The 17,898-nt window shown below is 41.0% G+C and overlaps 1 pseudogene; it reads left to right on the plus strand.

Moving 5' to 3' along the window:
* The first annotated feature begins 3,901 nt into the window (after positions 1-3,901).
* LOC119904300 lies at positions 3,902-17,738 on the plus strand (annotated as a pseudogene).
* The last annotated feature ends 160 nt before the right edge of the window (positions 17,739-17,898 follow it).

Here is a 17,898-nt window from a genome sequence, read left to right on the forward strand (position 1 = left end):
GTGACCTACTTTAACTTTTATCTCTAGTTAATTCAACCTAACTTCATTGCAGTAATTAATTCTTCTTATTTCAGTTAGTCTCTCTTATGTGTGTTTGTGTGGGCGCACACATTGTTGTCTGTGGCTTTTTGCATTTCCGTGTTTCAAAGGGAAGTTTCATTTACTCTGTACAGTATGTGTCTTTTGTTTCTCATGCATTGACTTGTGGACATGTTTAGGTAAGATGAGCCCTGCACCCACTACATAGATAAAAAGACATATTCTTCATTTTTTTGTGTTGACACTGTCAATAACCCTTGAAGTATGATGTTCTTGCTGGGGTAAGGCTTTCTCATTGACTGGTGACAAATATGAGTGAGTGAGTGAGTGAGTAAAGACCATACAAAGACAACACAAGGCAGTGATGAAACAGCAGGAACACAGCATCAATGAACAATATGATTCAAAAAGCACAAAACACACTTGATACCAATCATAAGTTTGAGGCATTATGATAAATCATTCGAGCCGTACCATGATATAGTGATAAGAAAATCAATAAATGTTTCAGGAACATACTCTTGCTGAGGAGGGACGTGGAGGGAGACAACAGTTATTGTTATTAGATGTGTCAGCACAATTTGAATATTTCTTCATGCACCAATGAGGATGAAAAAAGGAACATGTCTTTACTTGTTCAGGCCCACATCTGGACACACTGAGTGCCTGAAATGTGAGGATTTGATGCTTTTCTTTGTCATATGTGAAAGTAAGAGAAGTGTTTCTCTATTTTCATACATTGGGGTGGGGATTTTAGAATTACCTCTGAATATAATTAACTATGAGCTAAATGCTAAAACATATAGTTGACAACATATAGGCACCTTGTATTACATTAGATCATACAGGTGTACCTAATAAAGTAGCCACTGAGTGTTTGTGGCTATGTGTCTGCTCTTTTCTTTGGACTAGACTGACTCACAGCATGTAGTCCTGATATTTCAGAAGTGCTCATTCTTTTTCTAACGCATGCTCACAAAACAAGGAAGCAAAGAGAATATGGAAACAACAGTGTCTTCCTGTGGAGGAGAGTAGAAGGATGAACTGGGAATGGGGGGGGAGATATGTAAGAAATGCCTGGGGCCAGTCTCCTCAGCCACACAGTAGCACCCTTGGTAACAGACCCATGGTGACAGGACCTCAAAGGCGCAACGGCATCCCTCGACGCTGTCTGTTTAGAACACGACTGGCCTCAAGAGTCAGCCTTCCTGACAACACACACACACTCACTCTGTCTCTTTCACACACAGCCTAAACGAGGAAGATGGAGATGGAGAGATGTTGGGAGAGAGCGAGTGGGCTTGAGCTACGTTGTCTGTCCCTGCAGCTTGCTTTAGTTACCATGGAGATCCTGTGGGTATTGCAGATTCCTGCAGGTAGAGAGGGAAAGGTACCACTTTCTAATATGACACCCTTTATACATGCTGATATATACTCTAATGTATGGCTGTTTAATGGTTGATAAATCATTTACAAATGTTTTAAAGTTATAAGCCTTTAACAAGAACAACTTTTGGTTGTGAAAAAAAAAAACCTCTGGTTGTTGGTAAAATAAATTTGGTCAAACGTTAATAAATGGGTTTCTCACTATCTAAGCCAATCTGTCTGCAGTTATACATGTCAATAAAGTAATTAATACTCAAGATTTTCACTTACTAATAAGCATAATAGCAAACGTTAGTAGTTCATTTGGAATTATTAATGTTAAGTCATTGCTAAAGCATTTTTACAGCGCCTTATCCCTGAATATAAGTGGTCTTTCCATTGAACTTAAGAGGGTCCTGCTACAGGGGGATAAACACCCGCCACAACCTGACAACCCAAAATGTGTTCTTATCGATGGTTTATACGTGATTTATAAAGCACTAATAAATAAAGAAGCCAGTAATAAACATTTTATAGGAGATAACTGGCTTGTTGTTGACTTTGCAAGTTGATCAGTTTGTAAACTACAGAGGTTCCTTATGATGACCCTGGCAGCATCCAGCAACAGTGAATGAGTAGTTTATCAGGTCAGTATACAGTGAGCAGAGAGCTCCACCCTGCGGCCAAAGTGAGAAGTGGAGCTTTATTCTACTTCACTACCAGTTCCTACATTGCTGTGATGTGTATCATTAATGTTTTATTTTTCATTTTGCCTCAGGGGAAACACAGTGAGAGGGCTGGATTATGTATTCTTGTTTACTAATACCTCCTCAACATGATTTCTTCCAAAACAGTAGACACGGATATGGTGTGATATGATATGTCCCCTAGGGCTCTAACTAACGATTATTTTCATGATTTGATTAATCTGCTGATTCTTTTCTCGATAATGTCAATAAAAGGTCAGAAAATAGCAAAACAGTGCAGCTCACAATTTCAGCAAGAACCAAGGTGACATATTTAATTTGCTTGTTTTGTCCAGCCATTAGTCCATACCCCAAAAATATCCAGTTTATAATCACACAAAGAAAATCAGCAGATCTTCACACTGAGAAGCTGGACACAGAACATGTTTTGCACATGGTGTCTGTGCCATTGACCCTGCAGCCTTAGAAACAGGTACAGGCTTTTGCAAGTGTAAATAAAGTAAGTTGCTGGGGTAAGTGTGGCACAGTCGTGGCATCCCACTCTCACTAACAACTACATTCTTTAACAGGCTTATGCGCACACACATGTACACACACACAAACAGACACATTCATCCACATGCACACAGACACACACAGTATCGCACTTATTTAAATTAATTATTATTCCAGCTCTCGTTGCTGTGCTGTGTTGCTTATTTAGTGTGCTGGACTGTTTCTTGTTTTCATTTTTCTCTTAGTTGTCATACTATGTCAGCTGTTTATTGCTGCTGTTCGGCTGGTTGTCTTTTACTATTATTATTATTTTTATTGTTTGTTTTTGTTTGTGTTTGTTTGTTGTTGTTTTTCTCCTCCCCAAGCCCCCCTCTCTGTTCTATTGCAGGTTTCATTGCTTTCTGCAATTGGTGTTTCCCACTGCCTTTCCCTGTTGTCCCCACCTTCCATCCCCCTTCTCTTACAGGTCTTGTCCTTTCTCTGTGCTGTCTGTTTGTGTCCCCCCTATCCCCGTGTCTGCCCCCCTGTCCGCCCGGTGACAAATCAATATATAATTAAATAAATAATAAAATGGACAAAGGAGTATATTAATACTCTCTTGTTAAAGTAAAATCTGTCTGGCACAATATGGTATCCAGGTCATCATACTCTATACCAGGCTGCTGGGCAGGACAGGTGTAAATAAAGTAAGTTTACACATTTCCCCTTCTCGGAATTGCTTCATTTCAAGGATTTAGATGCCTCCAGATGTGAAAGTATCCAGCGTTTCACAAGAAGAAGAAACAAAGAAGTAGAGAAGGTATAAAAATAAATATGTGTGTAATAGGCTATACATTTTAATGATCTATAGAGACCCTTCAGATTAATCACGTTGCTGAACCACTTCTCTATTGAAAGCCTTAAGATAGTCATAACAGGGATGTTTTTCTGTAGCAGATCATCACGGCTCGCTGCCCAAATCCAGCTGCCCTGCCTGTTTTGTGTTCCTATTTGATAAATGATGTCTTTAATATGTAACCAAATTTAAATGTGATGTGATTATTGAAGCTGGTGCTCTGTATCTGGCTTCCCCTTTTGTGTCGATGCCTGTCTGAAACACCGCAGCTTACAGCAGATATCAACAGACAGACAGCGGCGCGGTTGTAATAAACGGATAAAAAGCAGGATATGCAAAGCCACGCAGAGAAAGCCTATTCATGTCTCGTTGAAGTGGCCTAACAACTGCTCGGACTGGCTTGTCCCTCTTGTGTGATGTCATCCAATGGATGAGTGGCTGGCGGCTGCGATGCGCATGTATGCAGTCCACTGCCTCAACGCATCACAGCGAACCGCACTTGACAGCTTGCCAGGTTAGAGGAGAGGGAAAAAACATACCATTCAAGGGAGGAAACCAGACCTGCTGAATTTCCACCAGCCAGCCGTCGTCCGCATCCACCCGAGGTAGAGGGTTTCTACTCCCATCGACATCTTGTGCATCATTTTTTTTTTTTGGTGGGGAGGGGGATTAATTATGTGTCCCTTCTAACGCACAGATGACAGCGTAACCGGGGCAGAAAACTGTTAAGGTACCAAAATACAGCCGCTTTGTTGAATAGGATCTGTTGTGATTGGACATGAATTCGGCGGAACAGACGGTTACATGGTTGATTACGCTCGGGGTGCTGGAATCGCCGAAGAAGACCATCTCGGATCCTGAAGCATTTCTGCAGACCTCCCTGAAAGATGGGGTGGTCTTGTGTAGACTGCTGGAGCGGCTCAGCCCGGGGTCCACGGAGAAAGTAAGGGCAATACACCCCCCCCCCCCCCCCCCCCCCCCATCCGCACACACACACACACACACATACACACACTCGCTCTCCTCTGCATAACCAACCGCCAGCCCTGTCGGCGTGTCTGTGTGCTGCCCAGATCCGTGAAACCGACGCGGTTTGTTGTCTGGCTTCTCTTTCTGCCCAGTGGTCCATGAGGCGATTTCTTTTGTAGGTCACGGCAGCCCGGGTTATTGTCTGCGAAAACAGAACTACACGGTTGCTCATACGAATGTCAGCGTGCGTAAAGAGAAAGGCCGTTGTTTCCACTATGTATCTGCTCTAAATAAGACAGCATCACCGCAAACAGAAAAATTATTGATCAACTGTTCCAGGAGCTATTAGATCCACCAGTGCTATGGTCTTAATAATGAAGGCCTCGTTTAATATGCTTTCAGTGCATGTTTAAACACTCAACAGATCTGCATTATCGTTCGAAGCCCCTGATTTTTATTCCTTTTTGATCCAGGCTGATGTGGCTTGTATGTCAGTGTATTTTGATACACACAGTGTGATCAGCCAGGAGTGACTAGCCATCTGTACACAGACCACAGCAATAAGAGTGGGCCGCCATTGACTGCAAAGACGCACAGACAGAGACGGACCCTCTCCCCATTTAAAGAAACAGCGCAGTGTTTGTGTCTGTCAGCGTACAGCGTCAGCAAGTTCAGCGGCTAGTAGTTGACGGGAGGCAATGTTTTTCCTGAAAAGAGGATGTTCTGCTTTTCCCTGCCACACACGCGTGAGAAATTTGCCTGGTAAACTGGGAAAACAGCCCCCCGCCTACCCCCTCGCGCCGACAATGGGGTGCTGTTTTATTTCCGTGACATCACCAAACGATGTTTCACCATTTTGCACAGGAGAGGATTTTATATAAGACATCCAGGGCACAACTGGGAAATGGGTGTCTCATCATGGTGGCTGAAATCCAAATCAGTGTGGCGTAATGAGCCCACATATTACTCATGTAAATTCTGTTAAATCTGCTGCAATCTCATCTGGGGATGATTTTATGTGTTTTATTGACATATAAGGACTAAGAGGATTGGAGCAGGAAAAATGGTCATGGGTTAAAGGGCTCTGCCCTGCCCCGCCCGTTCTGTTGTCAACTATCAACAATTGCTTTGATAAATGAACCCAAATGGTAAACAGTGGGCTTACAATACAAATCTAAAACATTTTCCTTCCTGGTCAGACAAGACACCTTTCAGTAACTCTGAAGTAAACTGTTAAGCCTAACATAAACACACATTTTTAATAGGGATCCCATTTATTTGCTTCTAACAGACTTGTGACCGAAATATGTGCTGAGACAAACCATCAGTGCTCTCTGGTGGACAAACTATGTAGGCTAATGATGAAACTTTCTAAATTAATTTCAAACTTTGTAAATATCAGCATGGCTGATATAGCCTATCAGTTGCACTCTAAATACTACTACGGATTGAAACTACTACTACTAATATTTAACATTTCCACATGCCATGCTTTCCATTTACATGTCGCCCTTCTATAACGAGGAGTAGGGTCTCCAACATCCCTGGGCTAGTCATTCATTGGCCGGTCATGTCATGCCACTTTCTGGCCCAGATAGCCCTCATCTGGTTCTGTTTTCAGTTCACATGGCAGCGCTTCAGTCATCCCTCTCTGTGTGTGCAGTCCTGTATGTGGGCCAGTAGAAATTTAGATATGTGGACCAGAGCTGGGTCAGATGTCAGTTATATCAGGGTACATACCTGTGCTATATAGACCTAAGATGATAAATACTCTATCATGGTTCTTTCCAATTAGCTATTTTAGATTCCTCCCATTTCCATTTTGAGGGATGCATACTGTGCACACTGAGAACAATGACTGAAGTGTAGCCAAGGGAACTGAAAACAGAACCAGATGAGGGCCACATCTGGGCCAGACCATGGCACAATATGACTGACCAACCCAGGGATGTTAGGGACACCCTAATCATTATTATATACGCTTATATAATAATTGCACTTGTGAAACATGTAACTGTTTGGGGAAAAGTGGGAAGAACTGCATGGGGGAAAATGTTAAGTAGGCTATTATTATTAATAGTAGGCTATTGGTAGAAGTAGTAGGCCTAGTAGTATTTTGATCGTCACTGATAAATCATCCAAGCCAATATATATCTGCTGTATATCATATCAGTGTCTGTATGTCAGCCGATGAGTAGCCTAACAAGAAATGTCAGTGCAGATGTGCCAAAGATACAGAAACAGTGTCTACATTAGACTACGTAATTTGTCCATTAGAGAGTATGGGCAAGTCTTTTTTTCAACTATAAAATATAGCCTACTGATAAGTAAATCTCTTAATCACAATTATTTAATAATAAATTGTAAGGGATCCTTATCAAGAATGATTATGTTTAGTTTAAAACATAAATATTGATATTGGTATGGCCTCAGTTGGGCTGTAATTACACTTAGTTGCCAGTTTGGGGTTTAGGTACACCCAGCTAAAAGTATTGCAGTCTTATACAGCCCTGCAATAAATCCTCCCTTCATGAAGGTTAAAATGCAACTTTATATTCATTTCAGAGGCTGTAGTTTGTGCTGCTGCTGAACTGGATTGTCCTATAGTCTACAGAGAGATGTTGGAAATATTTTGTCCAGCCCATCTATGTCTGTGAGGGTAGAATGAATCCTTCCTTACCACTTCGTTGAATTATATAAAACACCAGTGCATCCATAGGCTACATCAACATCAGCGGGGATCCCTATTTGTCAACGTCATTTCCCCTCACCAAACACTACAGCCTCCTCCACTTCCCCGCTGCGGGATCTGCGTCCAGCCTCCCGGAGTGTGAGGCCCCGGTGCAGATACAGACACTGTGGTGCGTGTAGTTAAAGAAGATACAATTTAAGGACCGCTGCACTCACAGAAAACCGCAGTGTGGAAAGCAAAAACCCCGCAGCGTGAACTGGAAGTATACCTCTAACCAGCGTTTCCGTCCGAATTCCAGATTTACCAAGAACCGAAAAACGACGGCGAGTGTTTGAGCAACATAAAGGAGTTTCTCAAGGGCTGCACATCGTTTCGCGTCGAGGTGAGTACCTTTTCAGATTTTTGCCTTATCTTGCGTTTCTACCACAGCCGTCAGCACATTACAACACCCAGAGGTGCTGCTCGAAATGTAGAGTTAGCATGTTCAAGAGGAGACACTCATAACAATAAACAATGGGTTCGTGGAGCGGGCGGACAGAGGGAGGAGGAGGGAACTACGAGCCGAGAATAATCACCCGGGGAGAGATTGGCTTGCCCGTCCAGTGGCGATACATTTGCAACATTTTGGCAACCTTAAGTTACACTGCTTGATAAAACTATTACACTGTCGCCTGTTCACATTTCCCACTGGGGTTTAGCAGCGCCTGGGTGATGTTTACGCGTTGTTAATTAATGCAGAGCTTTGTCCTCGGACTCATGCGTGGCTTTATTGTCACCACCACTTCACACTAGCCCTTGGGTACACATTTTTTGTTAAGAACAAATTGCTACTGCTGCAGCTATGGGCAATATGGACCCATGGTTATGCAAGTAGGTCTTGTTCTTACAGTAATTACAGTCATATTATTAGAAGGTGTAAAGTCTAAACATGTCCTCAGATCAAGTAGGCCTACCTCACCCATGCAGGCGTATATAATAGTATTTGGGTAAGTTGTAGTTAATGCTAGTGAGAATACCTCCATAATGTTAAGCAAATGGAGGACAGCATGCTGTTTAAGGTTGCATGTTGGCCAGAGCATAGAAGATTCATTGAACCACCCCAGTTTGACAATACATCTCAGTGTTCCTCACCATTGCCTCCCCCCACTGAGTCTCCAGTCACTGAACAAGATGTGGACATGGGGTGAGACAGAGTGCTGTCATGTTAAGTGTGTGAAACATGCCCTTTAGTAGTTACAGGCAGCTGAAATGCCAGGGAAGCAAATCACATGGCTATCATGATTTGTATTGGAAACGGCCTCTGTTTGTTTAGGCTCACCACAGAGACTGTTTCTGGCAGCTGCGTTTACCAATAATCTGCAGGTTTACTGCTAACAAATAGTCAAACCCCCCATCATAACTACTCCTTTATGTCATGCTGACTTATGCCTTCACCGGCAGAGATAGCGTGCTCAGTAACGTCACCGTTACTTTTACTCTATGTTCCATCCTTGCATGCAAGAGTGTGTCCAAATATATGTGACTTTTTTGTTGTTGAGTGAACCGAACAGAGCGGGATTACCGTAGTTTGGGACATACGTGGCATTCTGCCCTGCTCACCATCTGTAAAGCAAAGATGGATCTTCTCCAGAGCCCAGAGCACAGCTGGCTCTGACCCCAGGTAGCTGTGGCTGCAGATTAGAGCAGTGGCCGCTTACACGAGAATAACAGTCAGACAGATAGATGTGACGTTTTTGCGTTTCTGACCTACCTCTTTTTAAAGTTAAGCAGGAAGTTTGGCTGAACATCAACCTGCGAGCCTTGCTATGGGGGCATTTCAACAGGACTGATTTCTTTTAGATCTATTTTGGATACATCTTGCAGATTTAAGACCATGTCTGACACTTAGGCAGCTGTTGTTACTGACCCTTAGCCCCTAATGTCTTTGACCACAGGAAGTGATCATTAGAGTTCCCATGACCCTGATGGTCCCACTGGTATAGTAACCTTACCCGGTGTCTACCCTGAGAATAATCACGGATCCATCTGTCGCAGCCAATTGGAGACTTCATTGCCATTAAATAAAAATAAGCTGTTGTATTGCATAGTGTAGTGCTGTTTCATGTATTTGGACACTGACATATTTTTTTGTTGTGTTGGCTGTAGGGCCAGCAATGAATCTGTTGAGTTTTGAAATGAATTGAGTTGGTGTTTAAGATATGATATGTCTTGTAAAGTAGAGAAAAATGCCCAATGTGAAATCTTCAAATGTGTTGTTTAGTCCGACCAACAGTCCAAAACCCACAGATTTTCAACGTGAAATAATATTAAAACACAAAAAACATATCACATCTGAGTTGCTGGAACTGGAGAATATTTGCCACGTGTGCTTGATTGAACAACTGTAACTAATAAGTGATTATCAAAATTGTTACTGAGTCATTGATCAATCTACTGTGCTCTAGTTGGCTTTTCACTAAAGCAGTTTGGATTTAAATTAAAGCAATGACCATGAAGTCAAAGCTACGAGTTATTTACATCCAAGTCAGTATAACCAGTGTCATAGTCGTTTTTTTTCATTATCACCACAATTTACTTTATAATAATTATTTAGTGCACCAAAAGTAAAATAAGCTTCAATTAAGGCATATTGATATCAGTTGCAAATATCTGTGACCCATATAAATCAGCAGCAGGTTGGTACTGCAGCCATTTTCACCAGCGCTAGACCAATAATTTGATTGGGGCGATAGATCAAATCAGATTTTGTAAATTCTCAAATATATAATATTGGCCTCCAAAATCCAGTATCAGTTGGGCTATAATCTTACTTCTTGCTTGCCTCTGGGGCTTTTTGTCTTCAGTCTGGTCTTCAAGAACTGAAACACATGATCAGTTGGATTGAGGTCAGGTGACTAACTTGGCCGGTGAAGAATATTCCACTGTTTGGTTTTTAAGAAAACTGCTTGGCTGCCTTGTCGCTGTATTTAGGATCATTGTCTGTTGAATTGTTCTAAAATTAGAGCATGATTTGATTAAATACATACTGTATGTTGCCTTAACTCCCTCAATGTAGGGAGTTAAGTTGTACTACAGTTGTACTATATTGGACACTAACTATAAGGGGATTCACATACGCAGTAATATTTTAATATAATTTTGTATATTTAAGCAATCTCTCACTAAGAAATCTGACATGTAACCCTATCCCATTAACTGTAGTGTACATGCAGTAACTGGTTGTAATACACCGTGCAGGTAAACACTAATTTTCTCAATCACGACAAGTGTGGGAGCAATTCACCACACTGTTGTGGCTTGCTGAGTCACAGAGGGGTGTTGCACTATTGTCTCAGCCTGCTCCGAGGGATCATTACCTGACTGTGATGCTGAGGCTTAGTAGGCATGTTGTAGCTTGTCGTGTTAGTCATTGTTCATAATCTCCATGCGTGAATATTTAATTTACATCATTCATCATGTTTCACTGTGATGACTGATTTTTTTCCCCCTAATGGATAATCTGTTAAAAGACTGCAGAACCAACATTTAGCTGTTATTGTGGGGCAAAAAAGTTTAGCACAAACACTGAATGTTAGCTGTGTTTCAGTTCTGGTGAAGGTATTGACCTCTCAGGAAGATGGTGCTTTCACATGACTGCTCCTTAAGGACAGCAAGTCTTCCAGTGACACACACACTTCTTTTTTCCAAATACACAGTCTTGCAAACTAAGCCATTCACATATTCCCTTAGGACATATCTGTAATCAGAGCGGAAGATGAGAGAGACTCAAAGTCACTCACCCTCACTATAACTGAAGCGAGAGTAACTAATCACTTGAAGCCGTTACACAGGAAGATAGAGGACGACTACAGTTATTAACAGAGATACAATCACTGCCATTCATACTAACCGAGAGTCTAGTGACTCACACTGATACAGACCCTGCTTACACGTACTGCAGTTGAAGCATAAAGGCTGGCGTTATTCAAAATTGTTCTTATTGTCAACACATTCCATGAAAAAAAGCCATCAATGCATTAGTCTGTTTCTCAATACTTCGACTTCCCTACCCTAGTCTGTTACACTCATGACCATGTCACTGTAATTAGTAAAAGTCCAACATATAAACAGCGTTCACGTCAACATCCGCCTGATATCCGCGTAATAATACAGAAGCGCCTGAAACCAAGTAAGCAGTGGTGCCTTACGTCGGCCAGAGTCCATTGTTCAGTGTGATTAAATGTAATGGAAATAGTGTTGTATTATCATTGCAAGTCATTTTAACCCTCACTCAACCAGCTCTGCAATGTCAGATGAAGTCATAAACATATGTGAAACTTTCTCATCTTTACCATATGATGTGAATGCAGCATCAGCCTAAATCTCATTTGTCCCAAATTAAGACGGAAATCTTAAAACAGATAACAAATATCTTGTTTCATTTTCAGCTAGGCACTGTAGTTTTAAAGAAACATCACAAAAACATGGTGGTGGGATTCATTTGAAATAAAAAGTAGTACCTGAGTTTCTGTACAGATACCAGAATGACATGATACTTTGACAAATATAAACATGTCTTTCTACAGACTCCTTTTCCCATTTAACAAAATATGCCCAACATATCAAACATGAAATGCTATATGGCACAAGCAGCTGTCTAAATGTTTATGTAGGTCATGAACCATGTAATTAAATGAAGGCTACTGATCAGACATTCAAAGCCATCTCGCTGTACTTGACAATTACTGTTACTTGGTGCTTTGGTCACATGTTTGGTGTGAAAAATATTGAGGTTCAATTAGGGCTGGGCAATAAAACAATATTGATATTATAGCAGTATAGTTTCTTCAATAACAATATAACAATATACCGTCAATAAATGTTTGATTTCATTTATTTGAATCACGAAAAAATTAGCACTTAATTTTAGATATTCATTTTGTTGAGGAAAAGGGACTGAAAAATATTTACTAATCATATTTTTGGAAAGAAAGATTTTACCGTAATTGTTTTGAATGATCTACCTCAGATTTGCGAAGTGATACACTGTTTGGCATAAGTGTTTGTTCTGACCATAAAGAATAGTTTAACCACACAGTTAATCATCTGGTTTCTTCAATTTTCTCTCAGGAGGAAAAGTCTGCCTCTAAACTTGAAAGAAACAATGATTTGAAATTTAATAATCATTGATGGTCATTGATGGTATGAAATGTTTTTATCATGATAAAATTTTGTCCATATAGGTTTGATACTCAAGCTGGAGATCATAGTGCATTTGTTAGGATGCATTACATGCTCATTATAATCAACGACATATCACCCATTGTGAAGGAAGCGCTATCTTTTGTAATGCACATAATTCAACCAGTTTAGTGGAACGCTAACGGAACGTAAATAGTGTCTGTCTGTAGCTGCTGCAGATATATGCGTGTCGGCTGTGCTTGTGTGTTTCGCCCACTAATTCTGTCAAAGATAACGAGAGTTATCGATTGACTGCTCAGCGCTGGCAGTGTGACCAAGTGATGACACAGTCCTGCTGCGCTGGAATTAGTGAGTAGCTTTAAAAGGGAAAATGCTCTTGCTGATGACTCTATGGCTCTGATGTTGATGCTGTCCTTCTCTCTGTGCTCTCTCACCAACAGCCATTTGAGGCCAGTGACCTGCTGCTGGGACTGAACTTCTCAAAGGTGCTGAGCAGTCTGGTTGCTCTGAATAAAGTGACTGCAGGTCAGTCAAAATATGTGCAATATTTGTTATATGATGCCTGTGGGTGTTGTCTATGAAAGACAGGTGAGTAGTCATGAGAGTGTGTGTATGTGTGGGTGTGTGTGGGCGCGCCAGGTCTAGTGTATTTATATTTTGCCTTTTCTGTACAGATATTGGTGTGGGCAGTGATTCAGTGTGCGCCCGACACTCTTCAGCCCATCGCATCAAGTCATTTGAGTCCCTGTCCTCTCAGGCTTCACTGGGCCGATCTTCCAAGCTGATGCAGAACCAGTTTCGCAGTCTGGTAAGGTAACCACTCACTAGGGCTGGGCGATATGGCCTAAAAATAAAATCTCCGATTTTATTTACTTTAATTCAATTTACGATTTTTCCGATTTCCCCCCCTACTTAAGGAAAGCAATAAGGTTTGTTGGTCAGTGCGGCTTTGTTCATCGCGGAGAGACTGGCATTTTTCATATTCGGCTGGATGTCTCTGTTTCAGGTGTTGGAATAGGTTTGTGGTGCTGCTGCCTTTCACTGCGATAGGCTTTAGGCAAATGTTGCAGCGTGGTGTCTGTTGTTCCACATCTGTCGCAGCAAACCCATACCAGTTCCAAACAACAGATGACTTTATTCCTTTCTTGGGAACAAACTTCCCGCTCTCACCGGTAGCCATTTTGTCGCTTGCTGTTGCTGTTTAGTGTATGATGTTGTCGCTATGGGAAACGAACACTACGGAAACCCCGGGGAGCCAAAAATGTGCTATTACACAAAAACTCGATTTACTTATTTTTAAATCGCCCGCAACAAAAAATTCGAATTAATTCATTCAATCGATTTTTCGCCCAGGCCTACCACTCACTAAACGGCTCATGGTTCAATGGTTCTGAGTCACTGAAAACACGAGCACAATAACACTTGCCAAATATAATGCAATCCAAAGCAACAGCCATGCAGTGTGAGCACCACCTTTGTGAAGCTTATAATGTAAAGTTTTTGATGAGACTGCATCAGAGAGCTATTGATTTGATATTTGAGTTCATGGCTTGTGGCTATAATAATGTACAGTCTTTTTGTTATTTTTGTCCTGTTGCAGTCCAATAATAAATAAACAATAATAATCCAATGTCGTCAGTTCATTGTAGTGGTTTGGGGGGATTGTTTCATTACGATTAAGTACTGGTACCAAGTTGATACAGTGTTTCCCACAGAATTAGGTTTGCTTTCTTTAAAATAATAATTATTAAATAATACTGTATATAAAGTGCTCCAATACAAAAATACTTTGTGACAAATAATTAACTGAACAAACAGTATATAGGCCATGGCTAAATTGCCTCACATTGTGTTAAACAAATAACAAAAATAAATACAGTGAAGAATAGAAATGAGACCCCTTTTCCTGAGAGAGCAGTTTTTCTGACTGCCCTGCTTCAGTCTCTGCTGCTCTAGCTGGCTCTCCCATCGCAGCATGTTGGCTGCTGTCCTCCTCCTCCTCTTCTACATCTCTCTCTTCATTAGCTACAGCTATCCCTTCCTGGCCCTCTCTTGCTGCTTCAGCGGCCACAGCAGCACTGGTTGAAGCCTGGAAGTATTTGAAACAAATTAATTGGATAGTTAATCACACTGACGGACTGTTCCGCTTTTCCATACGTGTTTTCAGAAGTGTCTAGGTATGCTGTTTTGCTACCTCTGGTCCAGACTATCTCTGCTCCTCCTCAGGATAAGCCTTTTGAGTCTTTGAAAATATTTTTCAGTATTCATCTGGATTGAGAGAGCAAACATTCAGCATCAGAGTTTAAGATTTAACATTTACGTTCTCCACTTGCACGGGCAGTCGATATTGACTAGACTGTTGTACAGTGCGCTAACCTCGACAGCCCAGCTCAGAGTGTGGATTTTACCCATTTTATAGTAAAAAAGAAAATCATCACATGGTGTCGGTCAATGTTCATGTTGTGGTGGGCTGCCACAAATAAATCAATGTATGGACCTCTGCTCAGGTTGAAGGTTGTACAGATGTCACCAGACTTTGTGCAATAATAAAAAGCCGCAGTCACACTGGAATTGTACTTTAAAGGGTTTGTTTGCAACATAGTTTAAACCTCTGAGGGATGGAAATAATGAGTATGATCAGATGAACCATGATGAGTAATGAATATTACACAATATTTGCTGGGTTTGTTTCACAAGATGGATAAATAGATGTTTCATCGCAAAACTCTTCTTGTTCACACTTCCTAATAACTTTACATTTCTCCCATGAAAAATTGCTGTCATCAGTCTTTAGTCTCCTGACTTCACAATGTCCGTTTCTGCTCACAGCTCACTTTCCCTTTTGCTTCTCTCCCTGCTTGGCGACATCCTTCCCTCATTTGTCAGGATATGTCTGAAAACAGTGGACAGCAGCTGCTGGTGAGGGCACGTTTCAACTTCCAGCAGACCAACGAGGATGAGCTCACCTTTGCCAAGGGTGACATCATCAGTGTGACTCGTCAGGAGGATGGCGGCTGGTGGGAGGGCATGCTCAATGGCAGGACTGGGTGGTTTCCTAGTAACTATGTTCGCGAGGTCAAAGGCTCTGGTAGGTATCTCTACCTCTGTAAGACATTTTAACATTAATACAGTGATTTAAAAGATTATATAAGTTATATTTCTCATCATTTTATGTAGGTATTCCTCCCCTGCATGTGTCTGTGAACGATCACAGAGCAGCTTGAAATATTAAATAATTAGCTAAACAGACATCTTCACATCTCTCTCAGACAAAACCTGCCAACCGGTACACTAAATCACACTTGCCATTGTCGTTGCGATTCCATCTGGCCTTGTGACAATAACACAGTCCCACATCTGCTGCGTCTCGAGGCCTGTTGTTTTTCCTCTTGTAAAGCAGGTTGCGTTGCCATGTTGCAAGAGGTGGCAGCTTAAAGTCTGATCCTCTGTCTGACTGACATTTACGCACTCCACCAATTTAACAATCATTTTTTGTGAGTGTAAGGATCAACAGACAAGATGTTTGTAATGAATTGTTATAGATATATTTCAGTGGTAGCAGAATTATGTGATTATGGTGTTGCTTCAGCTAATGTCGGGTCTTTACGGCCAGCTAGAGGAAATTCTTCTTGCAGCAAGACAGCTTAAAAACAAACACAATAAAACCACTCAAAAGACAATGAAAGGTTAATATAAAAAAGCAAGAAAACAGTGATATTAATAAGAAAAGCAAATATATATAATAATAGGGATAAGATGAGATAAGGTATAAGAGTTACATATTAGAATTACGAGCGCTTATTGCACATGGGAATAAATGAAATGCTGAGATGTGACGTTTAACGAGGAAAAGAGGACAAAACAGCTACTGAAACAATGTACCATGAGCTATTGTTATTTTTCTCATTAACTATTATTGAGTGCAAATCCTAATACACAGTAAAAAAACATAAGTCGCAATCCTGATATGCAGTTATGGTGGATATCAAGCAGTAGAACGACGTTTTTGTGCTTTATATGTGCAGTTAAACATCAGCCACTAAAAACACTTTTGTAACAGGGACTACTAATTTCTGAAACTAGTAGTAGCATCAGTTTGTCTCCAAAATGCACTTCACTAAACTGTGTGCCTTAGTAATGATTCATGCTTAAAGAGTCCACTTTATATGATATTTAATATTTCTTGCAAAAGTCAAGTGTGACTTGATTGTGTTCATTGAAAGTGTCTTCATGTCTCATTAGATATAATGCTTGATAGAAGAATGTCCCCTAATTTATGTATTTTCTCTCTGGCCACAGACAAACAAGTGTCCCCCAAGTCTGGCACTCTTAAGAGCCCACCTAAAGGCTTTGACACTTCTGCAATCAGCAAGACGTACTATAACTTGGTAAGAAAGCAACTGTTATTTCTGTCTTATTTTCCATTTTTTCCCCCTTTCTTTCTTTTGTCTCTGTTTCTCCACTAACACCATGTTAAAATTTAAGTCTTGTCTCTGTTTTTTGAGCGCTTTTATTCTCCCCTGGTTTTTTCTGTATCTGTATCTCTGCTTTTCCCATTCAGTGTTTGTAAATTCTTTTGCCGGAATGAGATGGAGTACCAAGATAAAATCGAGGTGGCCTTTTCACCCACAGCTCTCTCTACACAACTCACCGACATACTTTCGTTCCTCTTGTCTAAAATGTTCTGTACCTAGCCATGAGAATGTTACTGCGGCTGAGGGCAGGTGTTTTTGGAAAACTGCCATCACAGTTGTAGTGAAAACACGGATCAGTTATGTGGCTCACTTTCCAAACCTGAATGACCCAATTTTTCACTACATTTTTTTTAATACACAGAAGCAACATTTATGTTTAATGGTGTTTTAATAAGTTATATGTAATGTTTTGACTACAAAGAAAGTGTAATGTAAAAATGTCTCTCAAAGAACAGCGTTGTTTTTCAAGACCTCTTTCTCTCCTTGAGACAGGTACACTTTCTAATTTGAAGCTGTTTTTTTACTTTCTTTTGCAGGTGTTGCAGAACATTTTAGAAACGAGACAGAATATTCTAAAGACCTTCAGAGCCTCTTGACGAACTACCTGCGACCTCTTCAGAGCATCGACAAGTACGACTCATTCACATGTAAAGCTTGATGAAACCAGAACCAGGTTAATTTAGCATGACTGTTGTACAACAGGAACCCGGATCAGATTTTGATACACGTCTCAAACAACAAATAACTTTTTGTTTTTTTGCATCTCACTGAATATGCTGTCACCGTTTTACTTTACCCGTCCTATCTTTTCCTCCAGACTGAGCAGCTCAGATGTGGCTCTGATTTTGGGCAACCTTGAAGAGATCAGCACCTTCCAGCAGATGCTCGTCCAGTCGCTGGAGGAGTGCACCAAGTTAGTCACCCCCCTCCTCCCTGCACACACAGCCCCACTGCAGCAGCATCTCATTGTTTCATAATAAGCAGAGTGACATCTAGTGTTGGGCTGACTGTACTACAGGGATGTAGTAAACCAGGGATTAAACCATAGGCTAGGGCATAGTCTGCTTATTTTATATTCTTTAGTCTTTATCAGAGTTTGCATAGAAGCATTTTGTCTGTGCGTGATCTTTTTTTTTTTTT

Source organism: Micropterus salmoides, unplaced genomic scaffold (genome assembly GCF_014851395.1).
Source record: "Micropterus salmoides isolate LMB-PRFRI ecotype aquatic unplaced genomic scaffold, ASM1485139v1 Ms_hic_scaffold_15, whole genome shotgun sequence".
Classification (NCBI taxonomy): domain Eukaryota; kingdom Metazoa; phylum Chordata; class Actinopteri; order Centrarchiformes; family Centrarchidae; genus Micropterus; species Micropterus salmoides.